A 15,683-nucleotide genomic window follows, 5' to 3' on the forward strand; every position below is an offset into this window, starting at 1 on the left:
TACACCCTGTTCACATTTTCTAAACAAATTGAAATCAACATGCATGTGTACCTTGTAACCTGTTGGTTGTAATTTATAACCCATTGGTTGGAAAGCACTTTCTCCAAGTCTCAGATTTCTTATCCGATTATGAAGATTTTGACCAGGTACAGGACAATAATTCAATTAAACACCACACTGGCATTTAAAACAATCAAGGAGTATTAGTTGCCATATTAAAGGTGTTCTTTTAAAAAAGAATCATTTTATTGGGGGCTCGTACAATTCTTATCACAATCCATACATCCATCCATTATGTCAAGAACATATGTACATTTGTTGCCATCATCATTTTCAAAACATTTGCCTTCTACTTGAGCCCTTAATATCTGCTGCTCATTTTCCCTCTCCCTCCCCACCCCCCTACCTCATGAACCCTTCATCTTTCATAAGTTATTATTTATTTTGTCATATATTACATTATTATTTTGTCATATATTACACTGTCAGATGTCTCCCCCCACCCCACCCCCACCTTCTTCTCTGCTGTCCCTCCCCCAGGAAGGAGGATGTAAGTAGATTCTTGTAATCAGTTCCCCCTTTCTACCCCACAGTCTCTCTACCCTCCAGGCATTGCCACTCTCACCACTGGTCCTGGAGGAGTCATCTGTCCTGGATTCCCTGTGTTTCCAGTTGCTATCTGTGCCTATGTACATCCTCTGGTCTAGCCAGATTTGTAAGGTAGAAGTGGGGTCATGGTAGTGAGGGGAGGGGAAGTATTTAAGAACTACAGGAAAGTTATATGTCTCATTGTTGCTACCTGCACCCTGCCTGTAAAAGTGTTCTTTTTTAATGATATTTTATTATTTAAGTCCCCTCTCTTGGCTGTCGTGTTGTTTGTTTTTAAACTGTTTATCATCATCTGCTTCATGTATAATGCAATGATTAGAATATATTTTAAAAGTTGTGTAATCATCATCATAATCAATTCTAGATCATTGTATTTATTTATATATCCATTGCTATTAGCTCCTCATTTCCCATCAACCTCCCACCCCAAATAAACCTACCAAATCAAACTCACTGCCATCTAGTCCATTCGATTTGCTGAGGACTTTCTAGGGCAGAATGGAACTGCCCCTTTGAGTTTCTGAGACAATAACTCTTCACAGCAGTAGAAAGCCTGGTCTTTCTCCCCAGGAGACTCATGGTTTTAAACTGCTGACCCTAAGTTTAGCAGCTAATGCTTCATTACTATGCCACCAGGACTCTTCAGTATAGCCTTCCTGAACTATTAATCTACTTACTAGCTCTGTAGATTCATTCGTCCTGGATTTCATATAAAGTAAATCATACAAAACAGAACAACCACAAAAAACACGAGCAACAAAATAAAAAAGATAAACTTAAATTCAAAACAGAAGCAAACTGAAAAATGATGACAACATATGCACAAATGTGCTTGACCCAATGGATGGATGTATGGATAGCAATAAGAGCGGTACGAGCTCCCAATAAAATGATTTAAATTTAAAAATGAAAGAAAGCAGCAAGCAATAAAACCTAGAACAAGTTTAAAATGGGTCAAAATGGAAAATAAAATTTTATATCTGCAGTAATTCATTTTCCAGTACACTCTGAGAAAAAAATATTTGCATACCTGTTCAATTGTCTGAGGGAGTTGAATGGAGACTTACCGGTCATTTGCCTTTGGACTTTGCAAATGGATTTTGGGCTTTCACTTTTATCCACAGCCTTCTGCAAACCAGGTGTTCTGGATTTTAACTGTAATTCAAGCTAATCCTCTGGTCTCAGATTTTTATTACCTGGAATCCTTGAGTCACACAGGCTGGTGTGTTTCTGCCATGTTGACTTACCCTGTTTCCCCGAAAATAAGACAGTGTCATATTAATTTTTGATCCCAAAGATGCTCTAGGTCTTATTTTCAGGGGATGTCTTATTTTTCACGAAGAAGAATACGGTACACATTTATTGTTTTATTAAGAAAGACCTTGCACTTCCTGTCTGCTCCGCCTGCGCTGTGGCCCACAGTGAGCTGTGGGATGGCGCCCGCCACTACGGTCCAGAGTCCAGAGTTACGGTGGCTTCGAGGGGCCTTATTTTGGGGGAGGTCTTATTTTCGGGGGGATGCCTTATATTTCCGTGAGAGGTAAAACTGTAAGTAGGTCTTATTTTGGGGGGATGTCTTACTTTTGGGGAAACAGGATAGTTAACACTTCCCTTCGATGGATACTTGTTTTAAGACAAGGCGTGATTGAAGTCTTAAAGAAATTGTCCTGGGCGGAAACACCAGCAGCTCTACAAGAAAAAGACTCAGCTTTCTGATCGCCTAACATGAGGTCACTGTGAGTCGGCTTGGACTAATGACAGTAAATTTGCTTTTCTGGTATTTTCAGAAAAGAATAACATTTTAAGAGAATCAAGCCAACAAATAAAGACATTTAATGCTATCCTTTGTTACCCCTTACATTTTACATCAATTCTTAATTGAGCCAGTATTGAATCAGTTTATTCCAATTCAACACTCTGATGAGAATTTGTTTCCACACCAGATGTGCTGAATCTGAATTTCCATTTTAACAAGAGTCCCAGGTATGTTATCAAAAGAATCACCTGGGGATCTCCCAGAACCACCTGGAATTCTTGTTAAACTATAAATTCTGGTTTAGTATCTGTGTGGTGGAAATGCAAGTCCTCAGCGTGGCACTGAACTTAAATGAAGTGGTTTGAAGGCTTGGTTTGAACAAAATAGAACACAACAGAAATATTGGGTTGTTGCTTCTCTTCCTTTTTTAAAAAAGGTATATCTGTTAAGGTAATAACAGCTTGGTTTGGGCTGGAATACAGCCTTCTGATGTTTATTATGCCAGTTCATTTCCTTTGTCTCAGCTCAGATTATTTCTACATAACACAATATCAATTTCATTCTTCCTATTATTTTTTCTTACTAAATATGTGATGTTTCCATATAATATTTTTAATAGACTATGCTCATGTTTAATTCAGATGCCAATACCCTGGTCCCAATTCATTGGAGTTATTGGAATATATACTTTAAAATACCCTAAACCAGACTTTCAGTTATCTTTTCTCTACCTCTCTCTTCTTCCTCTTCAAGCCTCTGAAGGGTACATATAATTTTAAACTAATTTAACACTTGCAAGATGTGAAAAACACCTTGAAGCTGAAACTAACAAAGTGAATCACATTACTCTCCCAATTAAGATCTACTGCAGCTGATACACTCACAGGTGTGATAAATATACATACAACCCAGCTGGCCTGAATCCTGATGCACCTTCATGGTAACTTGAGTTATGCTTTCTCTAAGATCCAAATGAGGCTTGGTGCTCTCTGATTGTGGAAAAGCAACCCCCCCCCCTTTATTCTTTGGTTACAGAATGTGTTTCCACTGTAAATATTTTTTTAATTATATTTATTTTAAAATGCAAATGATGCTTTGGGGGCAGGGTAGAATCGTTTGTTTAGCCCCACAGTTCCGGGCACAGAAGCAATCCACTCTGTGTTGTCTCGTTTGCCTTATTTCTAATCCTCACAGTGGAGGCAGGCATTGTTACCCTCACTTTTACGGACTAGTAGGCAATGGCATGCGCCGCTGGTTAAGTTCTTTCATCAAGCTCATACAGTAAGAAACAGAAGGAGACTTGAATTCTTCTGTTTTGCTGATTCCGATTCGCTACCTTAGCAATCCATTACGGCATGCTACCTCTTTTAGGCAAAGAGAACAAACATAAGTGATTTTAATCTTATACTAGACTATTTCACAGTGCCATGATTTACTTAGGTACTGATGATTCTATATTTTAGATAAAACCGGAAATAACAGTACTTGAGTAAATCGTGGTACTGCAAAGAGTACTTTAAGACAGATTAAATTCACTTCTCTACTTAAAGTAGTTATGCATTTGAAACAATAAAAGTACCAAATAAGATTCCGTTTTACTCAATTCCTATAAATGGGTTTCTAATGTCTTATTCTGTTCTTTGCATATAGATGAAGCTTGAAACCATCATTTAATTCTATATCCAATACTTGAAACTCAAATTTTAGTAGAATATTTTAAAATATCAGAAATGATTAAGAGAGCCAAACTCTACTATAAAGATCAAACAGCCCAAGACTCCCTGTGAGAGGTAACTGATTACAAGGTGGCTGCAGGAGACAGATTGTGATTCAATCCACATTATATGAGGCAAAAATAAATAAGAAGGAAAATGCATAATTTTTTAAGTATCAGTTTGGTTTTCATTTCCAGTTGAAGGTATGTAAAAAAAAAGCTGAAACTCTGGATAATAAAACAATGGGGATAATCAAATCAAAGCTAGTAATTTTGGTCTAAATGATCTGATTTCCATGAAGCAAATTAATGATATTCACTGGATTTGTAAGGTATACTTATTGTTATTTTTTAAATGTTCGTATTCTGCCAACCCTCTAAATGTTTACTTTGTGATAGCTACACAGAAAAAGGATGAGTGATTTGTGTCTTTAAAAACACATAGATTTTATGTTCTTTGTAAAGTTTTGGAGTAATACTCATTCTTCACCTAAAACGTGACAAATTATTAAAAATAAAAAAATCATGTTTTCACAATTTTGTTTCTATAGTTGGTGTATCTAGGTGAATTTTGTCTTTTCCCTTTTCTTAGCTTTCAGTGTCAATCATTGTTACAGTAGAGAGTCAACATTAGTTTGGCTCTATTTGTAGAAACGGTTAAGTGCAATATATTCTTTATTGTCTAGGCAGAATATGAGTGCATTAAGTATTTGGTTTAAGGGCTTATTTTAGAATATTTCAATGAACTATTCCCTTTTAATCTTTCCAAGTAGTCATATTGCCACTAGACCCATTACTGCATTATTTTATATTCAGTAATGAAATAAAACAAAAGAAAAAACATGTGTGAGTTAAGTAAGGTACAAAAGGGTGGCCAGCTTTGGTTCAGATTTTGCTGGAATGATTCACGCCCTATGGATTCGGAAAGTAATGGCCACATAGGGTGAAAGAGTAATGGGAATGTGCCAATGGACTATTCTCCATGGACTTTGGGGGGGGGGGCGGGGAAACGATGACGGCAGCAGTCTGGTAAAGGACAGTCTTATTTCTCTTAAACTCTACCGCATATCATGGTGGTAAAGAGTAATGGTGTCAGACCTTCCGGACCTGAATCATGACCGAGCCATTTAGTAGGTGTGTGACCTCAGGAAAGTTAATTAGTTTCTCTGTGAGTCAGTTTCCTCTCTGGAATAATTGAGATAAAAATGACATGGACCTCATAACTCTGTTGTGTGAGCTAAATGGTTTAATAGAAGGGTTGGCACGGCCCCTTACGTGTTTTAAGTGCATAATAAAGATGTACTCACATTTTAGAAGGTGCCTTGATATATTTCCGAATAGTAAAAGCCTACCCCATCTTGCCTCATTATTCTAACCCGAGAAGGCATTTGTAACCAGTCTTATTTCTAGCCTAGTGAACTGGCGTCTCCTCCTCCAGAATGTAAATGTGGGCAGAGTCGCCACCCCATCTCCCACTGTATTTGCTTGTTTATGGCTGTGGTCACAAGGTCTAGTTTTGTGACCGAACTAAAATGGATTCTTAATAAATGTTTGTTGAAGGAATGGATCCTTGTTCAACTTTCACTTTCTCCAGGCAGAGGAAACCCTCCACAATACTTACTAGTAAACCAGTGGTCCCTTTCAGGGTCCATCCTGGAAATACCTCGCCCCCTGCTAGCATCCAACCTGCTTCTTCCTTTTTCTTTCATCTGCTTGCTCATGTGTTTAACTCTCTAGTGGAAGCCTCTGACTGCGAAAATTCCCAAAATCTCTTTGATATGCTACCAAGGGTGGTCTACTATGTCAGACCATCATACCACAGAGGTGTCCCTCCTTGCCAAACCCTATCAAAGTCACCATTCCGGGGAGACAGAGAAATAATAAAAATATGCCGTATTTATTTATTAACTGTTTATCTTCCAGATAGTGCTGGATTAGATGTTTGATGCATTCTAATAGATGCTTTAAGGCATGTGTTCATGGCTCTAATTCTAAAGAGTTAAAGCAGATGAGAAAAGTGAGATTTTTTAAAAAGTTATTAATCTGTTATTATATCTCAGTTTGAAATGGCAAAAAAAAGATCATCGCCAGTCTAATATTAACAGTAATGCCCTTAAGACCAATTAAACTCTTCTTTTGATACTCAGTGTTCAACATTAAAGAAATTAGTAGGGAGGGCCATTTCACACACACTCTAAGGTATTAAGGATTGGCAATAAATCATGGCTATCTTGGCTAAGATTTTAGGCTTACTTTTATTTGTTTTGACAAGAACTTATTGAGCTGAAGGAACAAAATACAAGTGGCAGGTAAATGGAATAGATAATTCAAGGCTGGAGATTTTTCCAAATTCAACAAGCTTAACTATAACTTTATTCCAGGGTCACCTTCAAATGCATCTATATATATATTTGCCCATGAGCACTTCTTAAAGTCAACAGACATCCCTTGTTCATTCTGGCCTGAGTAATGTTCTTGAGGAGAACTCTGAGTCATGGAGTGTTTCAGGTTTGGGAGTCTGCTGTGAGAGCCTTTTCCCCTGGGAATTCACAGACAGTTTTGAAGCAGTAAAGGTTGAGACAAAGCTGGAATGAATGAAATGGTCCCTGAAGGCTTAGAATTTTCGATGGAGATAGACTCATGGAACTCATATTCATTATCATATGGTTGACCAGTGAAAGCAGAGGAACACAAAAGCTGAAGGATCCTAATTAGTTTTTCCCTTAAATTGATAGTTCATAAAATTTGAAAGCAAATTCCAATATTAGATAATTCAAAGTTATTCTCATAAAAGAGTCGTATGCCCACACATCTTTAAGCCCCACTGCTTAGCCTTCTCTTCTCCCCAGAGAAGATTCTCAATGGAGCCTAGTGGCACCCCAGTGCCCAAATTTCAAACATAGTAATTGCTAAGGTTCTGATTCTCTGTAGATATTTATTGGTCATGGAGGCTTATTATAGGAACCGTGTTGCTGACTCTTGAGGTTGTGAGAAAATGAGAAAAAAAGGGGGTGGTGCGGGGGAGAATCCTTAGTAGCATCTGAAATTATAGCGACACTCCTCCAAGAAGGTCACACCGCATTTCATCTCCAAACCAATAGAGAAATATTAGTATTTTGAACCTTGGGCAAGCTGCCAAATCTCCCTCTGAAGGTTCCCAAGTTTAACTATTTACTTGGCAGTCACACATACTCAGAACTGTTTATTTGAAAATGCTTTACTGCATGACAAGGATTAAAGGGAGTCTAGGAGAAACAGGAAAAATAAGCAGGCTCTATTGTAGCAAAACAATTCCATTTGTGTCACCCGTGAATCTCTCTCACCTCTGAGTTAAAGTGCCAGGGAAGAGGCAATGATTTTGCTCAGTCTGGGGAAGAGAGATTAAAAAAAAAAACCAAAACCAAAAAACAAAACAAAAACCTGGGGACAATGATTGTTTTGCAGATGAATTTCAGACAAGCCAAGGAAAGAAAAGATAAGCTATCACAGAGTTCTAGGGCACTTTAAAGGTAAGACAAAATAATAAAAGAAAAATAAATAGAGAGATAACTAAATGATAAGACTGTCCCCACCCCCCGGCCCCCTTTCCTGTCAATCAATGGATGCCATGAGCCAAACAGATGGAAAAGAAGGCCATTGGCATAGAAAAAGATATTGTATTCAATTAGTGGCCTTTGTTATACAAACTCAGAATAGAAAATATTACTCATTTAGCTCACTCAAAAGTTGCAAAGTCAAATACCATAGCCGTTGACATTCAGTAATTTAATGGGATTCATTTTCTCAGCTTATACCCATTTCTTTGACTGTGCCCAGACACAGACAGAGAAAATAGAAATGTTGGGAAGCAGATGAATACATTGTTGTGATTAGCTGCTGTCAAGGCAGGCCCAACACACAGGGACTCCCTGTACTCACTGTGGCAGCCTGTGCCCGTTTTACAATCTTTGCTATATTTGAGCCCATTTTTGTAGCCAATGCGTCAATCCATCGCTTTGAAGGTGCTCCTCTCTTGCAAACTTTAAACCTCTACTTTGCCAAACATGGCCCTTAATCTAAACAAAAATGATTTTTCACCATTTGTGTTTGAATTGACTAGGCAATAAAACACATATTTCCACAGCTCAGATAGTGACCATGATGTACAAGTAGTAGGAAAAAATTCAGACACCTAAATATTAGGGTAGAAGACCATTTCTGGAATTTCTTAAAAAATGCTTTACTTGGCACTGCCTTTAATTCTTAGATATTTTGTCATTTGAAAAGTATTAAAATGCAAACATTTCAGCATATAGCTTGAACAGTTATTATTGGTATGATGCAATGTGGATCTTATTTCTATTATATTTTTAAAAAGAAAGCATCCGACCTCTCTGACTTTATGAATTATTTCTTCTAAGTGCATACATATGTGCCTTTACAAAACACCCTTGTAAGCCTTTGCAAAGAATAAATGTACATTCTTTCTTTGCAGAATTAAACTGTGTTCTGAATTCTGAATAAACCCGCATGCACAATGGGGAAAAAAATGATCATTTGATCTGGAAAATAAACATGGTGTCATTGAATGTCTAAATTAAGTTATTCAGACTTCTGGTTCCAAAGTTAGGGGAGAATAAAAATATATTTTTCATTTGTACTCTCAAAGGTTTAGTTTAGTGAGACATTTCCCTTTAAGGCAATTAGCTAAGCAAGATAATTACTTCATCTGACATCTATAAAGAAATATTGATTTGTGTAGTCTATAATTTTGAATTGTGCTCTATTTAAAAAATGAGCCTTTGTCCAACACCTCTACACAATCAATGAATGCAAATTATCTTCGGTGTTCTGGCAGCTTTTATCTTACAGTATTTGTTTACCTACAGGACTTTCTAGGGATCAGGCAACCTGTGCTGTTTTCTTAAAAAAAGAATAAAAATGAATCTGTTTTGGAAAAGCACTATCTAAATAGGTTTATGTACATATTCTTACATTTTTAAAAATAAAGCTTGTGAATAGTTTTTGGTTTTGTACAGTAAAAATCTTTACATATTCCATTGAATACAGAACAAAAAAAATCAAGCTATTTTGGAAAATGTCTTCTTAAATGACTGCATTTTTAGTTATTTATATTTTCAGCATTAAAATATTTGTGTTGTAGTTATCTGGAGTTACAATAACATGATTACCAAAAGGGAATGGTTTTGACATACAGAGAATTATTTTCTCACAATTTAGGAGAGTAGCAATCTGAAATGAGAGTGATGGTTTTAGACAAAGGCTTTTTTTCTCTGACTATTGATTCTAGGATGTTCACACCACAGGCCCGTGAGGTCCAAAGGAACTGTTCTTATTCTGACTCTGTTTTCTTGGGGAATAGCAGATCCTTCTGGTCTTTGTTCTCTTTTGTAACATCCCAGTGGCAGAAGATAAGATTTAACTGTGTAGCTGTAGTTGCACTAGATAACTACCGCTAATCCTAAGAATACACAAAGTAGAACTCAGTGCCTCAAAGGGAGGAAGGAACCCCTGACAAGCTTAAGCTTGGTTTCAAAACATAGATACTACAGGTCCAATGAATGGAAGCAGAGTATTTATTATAGGAGATCGTGCTGGAAGACAGGCCACTTGGATCTGAGGGTTCTCAAAAAGTGACTGAGGAGAAGCCGATTTCTCTAAGCGGAGTCCACCATGGTGACATGAGTCAGGTAAAGCCTGTGTGAAGGGGGCCTTCAGGATCTTCATTTTGCTGCAGGCACATGACTCAGGATTATGTAGAAACAGCTGCAAAAGTTTGCTAAAGATCAGAACTTGAAATGTGCAAAGTATGAATCTAGGAAAATTAGAAGAAGTAAAAACTGAAATGCAATATAAAGAATGATGTCCTAGGCACGAGTGAGCTGAAATGGACTGGTATTGGCCATTTTGAATCCGAAAATCATATGATTTACTATGCCAGAAATAACACAATCAAGAGAAATGGAGTGTAATCATTGTCAAAAAGGACATTGCAAAATCAATCCTGAATTACAATTTTATTCTGATAGGATTATATCTATTCACCTTCAAGGAAATCCAACTATTACTCAAATTTATTCACCTTTAAGTATACCCTATTTGAAATTCAAGAACATCCAAGAACAATGTTATATTCACTGAACATTAATGCCAGGGGTCCTAATGAACTGTGGGAGGACATCAAGAGCATCGTTCAGGAAGAAAGCAAAAGGTCATTAAAAAGACAGGAAAGTCTTATCTGTGATCTATTTTGTCATTGGGTAGCACTCTTGAGGTTCTGTTATATGGCTTCTGATTTTCAGCATGTGAACTCCAGCATTGATGAACCTCCAGAGACAGCAAGTAGAATCAGCATCCCTGGGGGTCTGGTGGGGGAGCAAAGGGCAAAGGGGATCTGATGTCAAGGAGTTCAAGAAAGGAATGTTTTGAAAGTGGGTGGTGGCAATTGTACAATATTGTTTGATGTGATGGACTCTGGAATAATGTGATATCTGTATTATCTCCCTATGAAAAGGTCTTTTAACAAAAAGACAAGAAAGAAAGGAAGGTCAAAAGTGATGCCAGAAGAGACTCAGAAACTTGATATTGTGTAGCGTATCTAAAGCAAATGGGAGAAGTGGTGAACTCAAGAGCTGATCAGAGAAGTTCAAAGGGAAGCTCAAGAAGACAAAGTGAAACAGTATAATAAAATATGCAAGACCTAGAATTAGAAAAGCAAAAGGGATGAATATGCTCAGCCAATCTTAAATTGAAGGCAATCGAGAAAATACATCAAGATTCAAAATGCAATATTAAAAGATTATATGGTTAAATTACAGAATGGTGCAGGCTGCATGAAAGGAAGATGGAAAGAATGCATGGGCTCACTGTACCAAAAGTACTTAGCCAATATTCCACTAGCTTAAGAGGTCACAAATGAGCAAGAACCAAAGGAAGTGCAAGCAGCAGTGACAGCATTAGTCAAAAACAAGACTCTAAGAATTGAAGGAATACCAACTGAAATATTTCAAGGAGCCGATGAAGCACTTGATGCGCTCACTCATCTATGTCAAGAAATTTGAAAGACAACTGACTGGAAGAGATCCATATTTGTACTCATTCCAGAGACAAGTGACCCAACAGAATGTTCAAATTATAGAATAATATCACCAATACCACAGGCAAGTAAACTTTTGCCATTGATTATCCAACAATGGTTGGAGCATTGCCTTGACAGGGAGCTGTAAGAGGTTCAGGGCAGTTTCAGAAGGGGACCTGAAAAAGAACACCATTGCTGATGTTGGATGTTGGCTGAAAACAGACAATGGTATAACAATATTTACTTATGTTTTAATGGCTGTGCAAAGGTATTTGACCATGGGAATCATAAAAATAACTATTGATAACTCAGGGAAGAATGGGAATTCCAGAAAAATTAATTGTGTACATGCAGAACTTATAGAGGGATCAAGAGGCAGTTGTGAGAATACAGCATGATTTAAAATCCAGAAAGGTGGTGTCAAGCATCCTCTCTCAAAATTTATTCAATCTATATGCAGACGAATAATCAGAGATACTGGATTATAGGGAAAAGACTGTGACATCAAGATTGGAGGAAGGCTTAGTAACAACCTGCAATATGCAGATGACACAACTTGCTTGCAGAAAGAGAGGAGGACTTGAAGCATTTGCTGCTGATGATCAAGGATTGTAGCCTTCAGTATTGATTACAACTCAATGTAAAGATGACCCAAATCCTCACTGCTGGATGGACAGATAACATCATGATCAATGGAGAAAAGGTTGAAGTTTGTCAAGAGTTTTGTCTAGCTTGGATCCCAAATCAATGCTCATGACAACAGATGAAGTGGCAAAAGATGGGTTTTATTGGTAAATCTGCTGCCCAGGACCTTTATTTAAGTATTGAAAAACAAGGATGTTACTTTGAGGACTAAGGTGTGTCTGACCCAAGTCATGGTGTTTTCTTTTGCCTCATATGCATGTGATAGTTGGCTATTGAATAAGAAAAATCAATGCCTTTGAATTGTGTTGCTGGAGAGAATATGTACAGTACCAGGAACAACTAAACAAATGAACCTGTCTTAGAAGTATGGCCAGAGTGCTCCTTAGAGGCAAGAATTGCAAGACTTTTTCTTCCATACTTTGGATATATTGTCAGAATACCACAATCTCTAAAGAAGAACATCATGTTAGATACAGTAGAGGGGCACCAGAAAAGATAAAGGCCCTGAAGCTGTAACACTGTAGCTGTAACAATGGGCTCAAGCATAGGAAAAATCGTTAAGATGGTGTGTTAGTCTGGGTAGACTAGAAAAACAAATCCATAGAGACTCAGATGTGAATAAGAAAGAGGTCTATATACAAGAGCAATTGAATATTAGGAAAACATCCCAGCCCAGGCCAGATGAAGTCCAGAAATCCAGTATTAGCCCATATGTCTGAGACCAATCTATAAAGTCCTCTCCAGTCTCACAAAATACATGCAATGACACCAAATTCAGGAAGATCACAGGCCAATGGGTTGAAAGTCTGGATCCAATGGTGTTATAAGCATCTCAGCACTGGCAGGGATCTACCTCTACGTGGATTCTCTGGTTCCAGAGGTCTGTTTGCATCGGGGTAGCTCCATGTAGCTTCTTTAGCTCCCAGGACGTATCACCATGTGTCTTGTTCATAGAGTGTCTCTCAGAGATGAACAGAGAGAGAGATGTGTCTCCTACCTCCAAGGAGGCAAATACAGGTGTTCCCAGAATTCTCAGGAGAAGGCCATGACCAAGAGAGGCCTCATTGGCTGTGATCCGATTGACAGACTAGACTCCACTGCTTTGTTCTTATCCTCTCAAATTCCAGATTGACACCAGATTATGTAATTACCACAGATGGTATGGGACTGAGCAGTGTTTCCTTCTGGGGTGCATAAGGTCACTAGGAGCTGAAACTGACCTGATGACACCTAACAACAACAACAAAAACAACAAAATCTTGCCTCACTAACATCCTATGGGCTTGTATTTATAATATATAGGATAATTACATCAGATCACAAAACGCTGGACAATTACATAACACTGATAATCATGACCAACCAAGTTGACACATATGTTGGGAGAACACAATTCTATCAGTCACAATTCACCATTTAAAATAGTTATCATAATGTTACCAGGATAATTTTTATAATATCTTTGAGTTAAGGCTTTATACAGTAAATTAGGCAAATTATTATGATTGCTTAGGTTTTTTGCCCCCCAGAATATATGGTTTGTTTTATATAGTGAAGGTAGTTAGTGATATTTATTTTATTCCATATATTTTTGGGAAGTTTTAGCACAATGCCTACTTTATAATAGATTGGGTAAATTATTTTTTGCCTGGATAAATTCTGCCATCCTCAAACCATTTTTATGAAGACCCAGTTGAAGGTATTTAAATATGTTCAATACTGGGATGAGAGCGGAAAGAAAACCAATATAGTGAGCAAGAGCTTAGAGAGCAGGAGGGTTAAAAAAAGAAGTATATAGAAGAGGGAGAACATATTTTTTGAGTGGTAGAAAGAAAATGCTTATGAAGAAAAAGATAGTGAAAGGATTGAATTGAGAATCAAAGAAAACGGAGAGTCAATGTAAGTACTCAAGGGTAAGGAGATTAATGAGTAAGGTTGAAGATTATAAGTGAAGAAAAGAAACCAATCTTACTGTGTTTCATTATGGTGAATGTGGGGTAGGTTTGTAAAACAATTGTAATTTACCTTTGGACATGGGCCCAACTTTTTGAGATGTTCTGGTAGACATATGATACTTTAAAGGCTGCCTCTAAACAAACTAACTTCTTGAGATGTCTAGTTCTTTATATTTGGACAACATCTACCAAAGTTGGCTTATTTGGGGAGAAAGAGACTCAAATCAACCAAGTCTCTGAGATTTAATTTTTATGATCATAAATGTAGGGATTCTGGAGATGATTTTTACCTCATTCTATGTCTCCATGTATATAGTATACCTGGACTATAAACTCAGAAATAGTAAGTCTTAAGTATACAAACTGGAAACAATAGATTTGCTCATTCAACATTTAAATAAAACCTTTTCTCCCCAGAACTTTGTCTTGTAAACTGAAAATGTACAGAGCAAAACTGGAGTTGTTTTTAATGAATGATTCTGTGACCTATGGGACATATATTATCCATTTGCATTTGAGCCACTTATGTTTTTTAAATAGGTTGAAACATATGAGCTATTGTGACAATGGTGCTTAATGGGGCAGTGTTTCATCACGTGGTTTATAGAGTCACATGGATTGGGATTGACTCAATAGCACCAAACAATAATTTTCTGGAGGAGATACTAATCCTACTATAATATTTTGTGAATCTGAAAATGTAAGCCTGAATATGACATCTGATTTGGAGGCAGGGTTACTTACAACATTCACTAGCTGATGACACAATTTTGCTTGCTGAAATTAAGGAGGACTTGAAGCACTTAGACATGAAGAACAAGGACTGACGCCTTCAATATGGATTATAGCTCAAGGTAAAGAACACTAAAATTCTCACAATAGGTAATCATAAGATAAACAGAGAAAAGAATGAAATTGTCAAGGATTTCATCTTGCTTGGATCCACAACCAATGCTCAGAGATCAAAAGGCACATTGTATTGGGTAAATCAGTAGAACAAGACTGCTTTAAAATTTTGGAAAGCAATGATGTTACTTTGCGGATTAAGGTGTGCCTGATCCAATCCATGGCCTTTTCACTTGCCTCATGTGCATGTGAAACTTGGACATTGAATAAGGAAGACTGAATAAAAATCGATGCAATTGAATGGTGGTGCTGGAGAAGAGTATTGAATATACCACGGACTGCCAAAATAACAAACAAATCTGTCTTAGAAGAAGTATAAACAGAAAGCTCTTTAGAAGAGTGGTGAGACTTGTCTCATGTATTTTGGGAAATATGATCAAGAGGGGCTAGTTCCTGCAGAGAAATGCCATACTTGGTAAAGCAGCTGCTCAGTGAAAAAGAGGAAGACCGTGAATACGATGGATTGATTTAGTAGTTACCTCAGTGGGCTTAGCTTATGAACAATTTTTTTAGACAGCACAGGACTGAGTGGTGTTTTGTCTGTAGCATGTAAGGTAGCTATTAGTCAAAACTTACTCAACACCCCTAACAACAACAGAGGTATAGTTCAGGATCTCTAGTTAAAGACGGGCGTGTGCACTGAAGAACTGGTCCCAAATATATATATTGAAGAACAGAAGAGTCTGAGCTAAGTTAACGAGTTAGACAAAATGTTCTAAAAGTTGGAGAGAGGATGCAGGGTACAGGGAGGAGAAGAGCATCTTCAATAGTGGATATTCAGCCTGAATTTTAGACAGAATTTTGGTTCAGACAGCTGTTCACAGGTCTCTGCATATCCTCCATTAAAAACATGGCACCTTGCCTTCTGATGTTTTCTGTTGTGTTTTTCTTCTTCCTCTGAAACTGCTGTGTCGACCTTCTCTTCGACTCAGAGATGACTAATATTCCTTTCCTTGTGACATATGTTCATTCCACTCCTGGAGTGGGACCCTTTCAGGTCAGCTTGGAGAGTTCATGTCC

Source organism: Tenrec ecaudatus, chromosome 10 (genome assembly GCF_050624435.1).
Source record: "Tenrec ecaudatus isolate mTenEca1 chromosome 10, mTenEca1.hap1, whole genome shotgun sequence".
Classification (NCBI taxonomy): Eukaryota; Metazoa; Chordata; class Mammalia; order Afrosoricida; family Tenrecidae; genus Tenrec; species Tenrec ecaudatus.